We start from the raw sequence: 9,177 nt of genomic DNA, 5'->3' as shown, positions 1-9,177 counted from the left end.
AGACAAAAACATTAAAACCCATTATAAACAAGGCATTTGTTGCATCCAGTGGGGACATAATTACGGATTATAATGACTTATACTGTCTTTTTACGTGTTGCATCGCGCCGCGTAAACATAAAACCATGTCGATCCGACTCACAGCGCGACGTTGATGTATTTCCGCAGCGACCAGCACGGATCAGCTCTAGGCATGACGAAGCGTATATCGTCCTCTTTTGGAAGACCAAACAAAGTAGTTTCGCTTTCACAACGAAACACAGAGCGCCTTCACGACATGACGGAAGCAACAATACTACAGCGAGAATAAAAGTTACACCTTCTTTCTTTGCGTGAACATTTGGGCGGCGTTATGCAAATCTTCCCACATAGTGAGGTAGACATGTGGGAGCGTATTAGAACGAGCTGTTTTAGGTAGGCGTGGTTGACGCTTAACTTTTATAAAGAATATCTCTTTGGATTTGAGACTTTAGTCTTTGCAACTTTACAGATCTTCTTTAATGCACCAAGAGCTTGTAACATTTCAAAGAGAAAGGAAAAATTTAAATCGCATCATATGACCCCTTTAAAGCTGATTAGATTTATTAGTGTTTTTAAAAGGGCGAAAGAAAACACTGCTTTCCGACACGGAAAAGAACACTGACAAGTAAAGTGAACTTTTATCTTGAGATGCATGCCTAAACGGTCAAATACACGCAGAAATGTGGCATTTGGTGATTATTAATGTAAACCCTCATCAGTTATATTTAAGTGAACGTAAACAGTTAAAAATGAAAATACGTATAACTGTTACTGGATCCATGCAGCTCTTAAAGCAACAACAGGTAATATTCCTTCCTTCGTATGTGTGCTTAATACTAATCAAACAACAAATAACAGAGAAAATTACTCATTGCTCTTGACTGAAGGACTTTTGTTGCCTTAATAAGAAACAAAGCGTGTTTAATTCTTACAGTGAAGACTATGCTGTTTTATTTTCCATTTGATTATTCAATTTTTGTAGGCTATTAGCTGAATCTTAGCTGAAACGCCCCTTACCATAATCGCGTGTGAGTCTTCTACCATGCTACAATCCATCACACTCCCTAAGGTCGCAAAACTCTGGACTTTTGGTAGTACCTAGGATAGCAAAGTCCACTAAAAGAGGTAGAGCTTTTTCGCATTTGGCTCCCAAACTCTGGAATAGCCTTCCTGATAACATTTGGGGTTCAGACACACTCTCTCGGTTTAAATCTAGATTAAAGACACATCTCTTTGGCCAAGCATTCAAATAATGCATCTCATAATCTTGTACTGCAGTTATATCTGATCAAATGCACATTACTATTCTCCAGCTTGGGTTAAACAAATCAATTTTGCTTGGTTGGAACAGCAGCTACGCTAATTATGTCTCTATATTTTTCTGCTTCTGCCAAGGGATTAACATCCCGTGGTAACTAGGATTTACACAAGCTTCAGTCTGGATCCAGAACACCTGAGAAGAGATGATGCCAACCCCTCAGAGGACCTCAGATGATGCCAACCATGAAACAACATACATAACTACCAAATTTTGCTATAAGTTTGATTGCAACATATAATAATTGCTGTTAATAGTGTTCATCGTCTGTTTGATTACGTCTTTAATTGATTTTTCCGTACATTTCTGCCATATGTACATTAACTCACCACTGATAAGCTACTACTAATTATATTGTAGAAACTTAATTTTCTGTTAAGCTGCTTTGCAATACTTTGTATTGTCAAAAGTGCTATACAAATATAAACTTGAATTGAATTGAATATAATTACCCTAGTATTCTGCTGTGGTATTGAGAATTGTGAAATTTTGCTGGCATGTAAAATGTATAGCTATGTCAAAGCAACCTTATTTACAGAAAATGTATATTTGATACATACTGCTATCTTTAAATTAATCACTCGTATAAAGTTTTGGTCATATGACCCACTCATAATCGTGATTTCAATATTGACCAAAATAATCGTGATTATGATTTTTGCCATAATCGAGGAGCCCTACCCAGCATGTTGGGTCAAACATTTAACCCAACCAGGGCTCCAGACTCATTCTTCCCACTGGTCGCTCTGGTCAAACAGGTTTTTGCAGTTTTGCAGAAATGTAGCCAAACTCACGTATTTCCAACGAGCCTGGTTGGATAATGCATATAAATAAAAAACATGAAAAAAGTAAATGCAAAGATATCAATAACAGAAATTGTGAATAGATTCCTGGAGGAATAAAGTATTGTGTCGGCTACAATGATCATATCACATTCTAAAGTCTGTTGAGCACACCAAGATATCATATATGCACAATCTATGACTGAAGGGAACATATATTATTTAAGAATAAACAACTCAAGTGTAGGGCTGTCACGATAACTACTTTTTGTTGTGCGATATATTGCACCAAAATTAATTGCGATAAATTATATTGCCATTTTAAGACCATTTTATACCACTGATATAACACATAGCATAATATATAATATAGCATAATAATGCAAGTACACTCTTTCAAAGAACAAACATTTTTATATAAAATAAAGAATATTTAGACATTGGAATCTGAATGTGAAAAAATATAACCTAAGTAAATAAAAATAATAAATAATAAATTAGGGATGAAACGATACCATTTTTTTTTTTTAGAACCAATCCTATCCGATACTGAAAATTCTGAGTATCGGTCAACCGATACCGATCCGATACAGCACACTTTTTTAAATCAATGTAGAATTAATGTACTTTTGTGTGTTGACCTGATCGTCACTTCTTTTGTGTAGTAAACTTCATTTTAATGAATAATAAAAAAAAAAAATATATATATACAATCATAATCTATGAAAATAATACTATTATAAACTATGTTAGGTTATTCTGGAAAAATCATGCGTGCACAATTTTATAAAATGTAAACATTTAGTGAAATAACATTATTGGGGAACAAATAAAAGTGACTAAGTGTAGGACTAAATCTGGTAAAATGTTATACATTGCTCTTTGTATTGTAGTAAAATACATTCATGAAAAACAAGTAAATATATTTATATATAAAAATGCACAGCAGTAATGAGACAACAACATATTTACATTTAGTCATTTTGCAGACGCTTTTATCCAAAGCGACTTACAATTGGGGAATACATAAAGCGATTCTTCTTAAAAAGGAAAACAGACACAGGAAGTGCTTGTAATACCAAGTTTTATGCATTGTTCAAATAAGTACAAGCTAGAAAGAGAAGGAATAAATAAAGAGAAAGACAAAGTATTTTTGTTTTTTTAATTTAATAAGATGAAGTCAAGTAGCGTTGAAAGAGATGAGTTTTCAGCTGTCGCTTGAAAATTGTCAGTGATTCAGCATTCCGGATAGGGGTGGGAAGATCATTCCACCAGCCAGGAACAGTGAACGAGAATGTTCTGGAAAGTGAATTTAAACCTCTCTGTGATGGTACCACGAGGCGTCACTCACTAACTCCATCGCTCCTATTCTATATAAATATACAAGTTTAGGGCTGGGCGATATAGCTAAATAATTTATCAAAGATATAATGTTTCATATCGTTCGATATCGATAATTATTGACATTTTTTAAACTTTTTTAAAACAAAGTGCAACAGAAAAAATGTTTAAATTTAACCACTGTATTAGACAAACAACAAATATTTTTTCAGCGCATTTAAATTGTCAACGAAAGGAAGTAACTCTATAAAAAACGTGCATTATGTCTAAATTAACTCATAAAAATCAAATATAATTTCGTAAATTGCATAAACAATTATGAACAAAACAGCATCATGTATTTATGCATTGCTTAATCCAAAGAGCCAAAGCTCCATTCACACAGATTGTATTTAAAAACATATGAGACGCAGTGAAAAGGAATAAACCTCAGTTTAAACTTGAACTGTTAAAACAGTTTAAACTGTTTTAACTTTGCATGGCTTTCTATACATCTCTTGTGTGATGTGAGTGCAGCAGTCATATTTGTCCATCTAAAAAATGCACTGAATATGCGTTCTGTGTGAATGGCTTGGTTTTGGTTTTAACCTAATCAAGATCTTCTCCGCATTGAGCTACTATATTTCTCTAATATTTTTTTATGAATAACGCAGCAGCGGCGCATCTTGTGGGCTAGACTAACAAAACATTAAAATGCAACAACCTCACTTACATCACCGCATCTCGCGCGCCACTGATGATGCTCCCTGATGCACTCCTAACATTCAAATGCAAATGTTTATTTTAAATTCGACTAATATTCATTCTTTATTCACAATCTCCTCATCACAGGCAGGCACAGCACTCATTTCAGCATGTGTTCGTGTTTGTGTGAGCTGTCTGCATCACTCATAGCACCTGCCTATATCGTGTGCTATATCGAAAATTTTTCTATCGTTATCGAAGAAGGTGCACCGTTGATAAATATCAATACCGTTTTATCGCCCAGGCCCATGATGCGCTTGAAGCAACACAGATTCACAGCGCGCAGCGCTCCACATAAAAATGTTTAAAGCAGAAAGAGAAGAGATATTGATGCGTAGTGTACTAAATCTGTTATGTAGTTTATTGAGCCTTTTCTTTTAACAGTTGTAAACTTCATTTACTGTGTGCTCTCGGAGAAAGTTTCATCGTCTTGACTGTCGTAACCGAACGCGACACGCAGCTTGAATGCTGTCCGTCTGTGTGTGTGTGTGTGTGTGTATGTGTGTGTGTGGGAAGACGCTTGCGCCCCGCCTCCACCACAAAGAGCAGACGAGATAACAGAGGAAGCGCGATCAAATAAAATGTTGGTGACATTAATTTTTTGTATAAAATAATATAAATCATTATTTTTAATTATACCAAAAATTATCACGCTCATTTCCATATATCGTACATTAAGTCAAAATATTGACTATTGCGACAGGCCTACACAAGTGTCCATCCCAAACAGAGTGTTATCTTCAGAAACTCTAAAATAACAACAACAACATCATCAATAATAGCCTAAATAATTTTTTCACTGCAGCATCTTCTACCAAACTGTCCATCATCATGGAATAAGCAACTGAAGAAATATGGTGCCGTCACAGTTTCACGCAACAGTGCTTGATAAATCAACCCAGTGATAGAATAAGACAGGACAGAAAGCAGGTCACCATCTGCTTGTCTTACCCAGAGTGCTGCACTCTTGTGAAATGGCAGCAGAACAGTTTGCCTCATTGCAGTGATATTAAATCATCATCACCACTATCGACATGATTAGAAAAACAAAATGATCATATTGAGGAGAACCTCTCAGCCTCAACGAATGAAAGCAGATAAAAGCTGCAAGTAGCCTATGGATAATGACAGTCTTTTTACAGGTCACTTCACAGCATTGCCACCCAGAAATGTCATCTATTACGGAGATATTTCTTGAAACTCGCTGTAATCAATCTTTGCACACAAGAAGGTGGTGTTTTCTTCCATATTTCCACCCCACAGACGAGCATAACTACACATAGTTTCATGAGACATCTGAAATGGACCGAAGGGTCCTGTGTACATATGATCCGGATTTCGATTGCCATGCCCTTTCAAGCCCCTCAAAGAAAGCAAGTGGTCAATATCTGCACTTTATATAAAATGCATAGCCCCTGCTTCCTTATGTTACCATGGTAACAGAATCGGGAATAACGAGACACAGTTTCCTCCTCCTTTGAATAATAAATTCCCACACTGAAGATCAGGAAAACACATGCAACTACAACCGCTGCTTTATGCTTTCATTATCAAAAATGGCAGCAGCACAAAAAGTGCTATGGACTTTGGATCATTGCAGTGTGGGTTTTCTCTTTAGTGAGGAATGCCTGAGAATCATTATTCACACCAGCTGCTTGAGGAATCACCTGAGACGGGGCGACAACGATGGTTCTTTGAGTTGAGCTGTAATGTGACAAACCACACAAAACCAAATGGTGAAAAAAGGACTGTGGGCACTATTTCAATGGTGTGAACATGACAGGAAACGAGGACATAAAACAGCCAGACATTACCAAAACATTTCCTTGTTGCCTCTGTCCTTGTTTCATTATGACTGCAAGCAGCAATTCTTTGAATTTAAGCAGCGCAAGTAACACGTCACAGAGGGAGCAGAGATTTCCAAGAATTCCTTTACAATGCCAAGAACATGATTACAGCAAGACTACTGATAGTAAATACTTGAAACCACAACAAAGCTCAAATGCTGGTAGTTTGAGAGGTGGAAAAGTTTCATTGTCACATACATGTGTGTCTTTTCCAAAAGCTTCTTGCATTGAAATAAGTATGAAAAGGCTTTTAATATTATAATTTAAAATTCAGCGCATGCTTCACTTGAAATCTCTGTCGGTGCAAAGACCATGGTTTAAAAAAAATTATGCGAGTAAACATTGCAGTGCTGCAGACTTACAAACGCCATATTTACTGATTTCACCTCTGTCCTTGTTTCATTATGACTGCAAGCAGCAATTCTTTGAATTTAAGCAGCGCAAGTAACACGTCACAGAGGGAGCAGAGATTTCCAAGAATTCCTTTACAATGCCAAGAACATGATTACAGCAAGACTACTGATAGTAAATACTTGAAACCACAACAAAGCTCAAATGCTGGTAGTTTGAGAGGTGGAAAAGTTTCATTGTCACATACATGTGTGTCTTTTCCAAAAGCTTCTTGCATTGAAATAAGTATGAAAAGGCTTTTAATATTATAATTTAAAATTCAGCGCATGCTTCACTTGAAATCTCTGTCGGTGCAAAGACCATGGTTTAAAAAAAATTATGCGAGTAAACATTGCAGTGCTGCAGACTTACAAACGCCATATTTACTGATTTCATTTTTTTTTTTTAAATGTCTAGACTATTCACATGATATCATTATGAATCTCTGTACTGTTGCCCAGTAATCATCAACAGATTATAGTCCGAGCGTTACAGTATACACATGCTGCTAAAAACCATTTCCAGTACAATTATAAAGATGGACTTATAGAAGGGTAGAAGTCTAAATTAAACATTTCAACAACCGTGCCATTCCACAAAAATTGTGTCTTTTGTGTCAATCAATGTGCTGTTATAGCCATTTTTCTTCACATATCAACAACAATCAAGTAACTTTACCTTAAGAGCTTTTCCTTTTCGGCTTTTTTACCAGATCTGTTTTCAACTACTCCTTGCTTTATTAGCAATAATGCACATTTTAATCTGAAAAAAAATTATTGGTTATATTATTTATATAGCTTAATAATGTTATTTAGTATTTTTAAACACTGATAAAAAAAAGTCCCTTATTAAATGAAACTTCAAAAAGGATTTTAACTTGAATTGTTAACCCCGTTATCATGATTATTATTAAAAACTGATTATTTTAGGCACATCTGGTCTACTAGCCTATATTCCAACACAGTTTTCCCCCATTCAGTTTGACATGGTCGCTATTTCCTAAAATCTTCAACATTTACTTTAAAGTCAGCTTTTCAGTATGAAAAAGATACATGTTTCGCGGAAAGACCGACCAGAAAGAGAGAAAAAACTGTATTAAAAGCTGTACGCACTTACAAACTGCAATGTAAGGGAATCTCTCTCACCAACCAACCTCCTCCAGAGCCGCGCGAAATGCACCGGTTGGTAAGAATGACAATTATTTAATAACGTTAAAAATGTGTTCAAGTATTCAAGCCTCTCAGTAAGTGGGAAAACCTTACGTTTGAACGGATGTGCTTCTTAAACAAACGTTCATAACTGTCAAACCAGTCTGCGTTTTGTGGAACAGTGAGTTGTCGCGTGCTCCAGCGCGCGTAAGTTACCCTCAATACTCAAGCTGTTTGTGTGCTACATATTACTTTATAAAACACATGTTGAGCAGCATCAAGCGTGGTCTGGTCAAGAGTGAATTAAAATCAACTTTCTAAAGCAGAAAAGCGCTCTCTTTCCCATTCCTGCGACACCGCGTCCGATTCACTGTTATTGTCAAATGAGAGTCGCCAGTAGGTTACTCCTGTGCATAACTATGTGAGGTTGATAGGTGTAGCGACCACACAAAGATATTGAATCTCTAATAAATTAATATTTTTCTCACCTGTGTGGTTGAAAGAAGCTTCTGAAGGTTTTCTGCGTTTCTGCTGCGCTATTTTCGATATGCCGTCCGATTATTCTCTTGATAAATTTACATTGTAGTGCTCTTTTGGGTTTGCAAACAACCAAGACTCCGACGGAGCTATACATTTACCGTAATGTCACACATACACAATATCAGCGCAGCTCTGTCTACCGTAATAAACACAGCGCGCTCGTGTACACGTGACAGACAGATGCTCACAGAAATACGAATGAATGGAGCCTCTGCTGCTATAAGACAGTGGCTAAGCATAATACTGCCATTCTTTTAATATATCTGAAATATCTCTATATCTTTACAGTCTGAGAAGTGGTTTTGTGACGATTTTCATAGCTGAATGAAGATTTTTAAAATACAAGCAAGGATGATTGAGGGGAAACAAATATTGAAGGATTAAATCCTTCAAAACACATTGGTCGACCAGCGATCACAATATTTTGAGGGGAAAGTGTCCCTTTTGATGTCTACAGTGGTTGTAGCACTGCTTCCAAATGCATTTCAGACACCTTCATAAATGTGAGCGTTGATATAAAGATATTATGGTGCAGAAGTGTCATACGTTTAGGCAACAAATAGCTTGCCTACTGCTATTAGAGAGGCAATCATGCAATCAAATTGTTTCTTCAAAGATGGTAAAGAGGTGAATGGGGTTAATCTGATCATGTTGATCTGAAGATAACTGATGGTTTCAAGTGAGGAGTAGGTGCCATAATGATCTGTTCATCTAAATAACCTTGTCTAAAATACGTCAGTCTGATATCTTACTTGCTATTTGCGATTAAACAAATATGCACATAAGTATTGTTTCAGCTGTGGCTCCGTAGTAAGAAAATCTTCCACGGGAGAGTAAAAGCATGCATTGGCTGTATAGTTTGGACATGAAAGCAGCCCACATAGTATTCTGAAGTAATCTCATGAGACGCCAGCCCACACAATCTTTAAACTAAAATGTCTTGCCAACATAATGTTTAATATTTAAACGTCAGTATACAGTAGCAAAAAGGGTACTCACACTCAGCATTCAATGTCCTTGTTTTCCCAGTGAGGCATGAACTTGAA

At 36.3% G+C, this 9,177-nt stretch overlaps 1 protein-coding gene across 1 annotated transcript in view; it reads right to left on the bottom strand.

Moving 5' to 3' along the window:
- Positions 1-8,241, bottom strand: part of LOC107554464 (tumor protein p53-inducible protein 11-like) — a 92,840-nt gene extending 84,599 nt beyond the window's left edge. The window contains exon 1 of the mRNA XM_016236970.1: positions 8,080-8,241. The gene's annotated coding sequence lies outside the window, so the exon portion shown is untranslated. The remainder of the gene's footprint in view (positions 1-8,079) is intronic.
- Between the last annotated feature and the right edge of the window lie 936 nt (positions 8,242-9,177).

This window comes from Sinocyclocheilus grahami, unplaced genomic scaffold (genome assembly GCF_001515645.1).
Source record: "Sinocyclocheilus grahami isolate Dianchi unplaced genomic scaffold, SAMN03320097.WGS_v1.1 scaffold503.1, whole genome shotgun sequence".
In the NCBI taxonomy this organism is placed as follows: Eukaryota; Metazoa; Chordata; class Actinopteri; order Cypriniformes; family Cyprinidae; genus Sinocyclocheilus; species Sinocyclocheilus grahami.
This window is presented reverse-complemented; position numbering and strand designations above follow the sequence as displayed.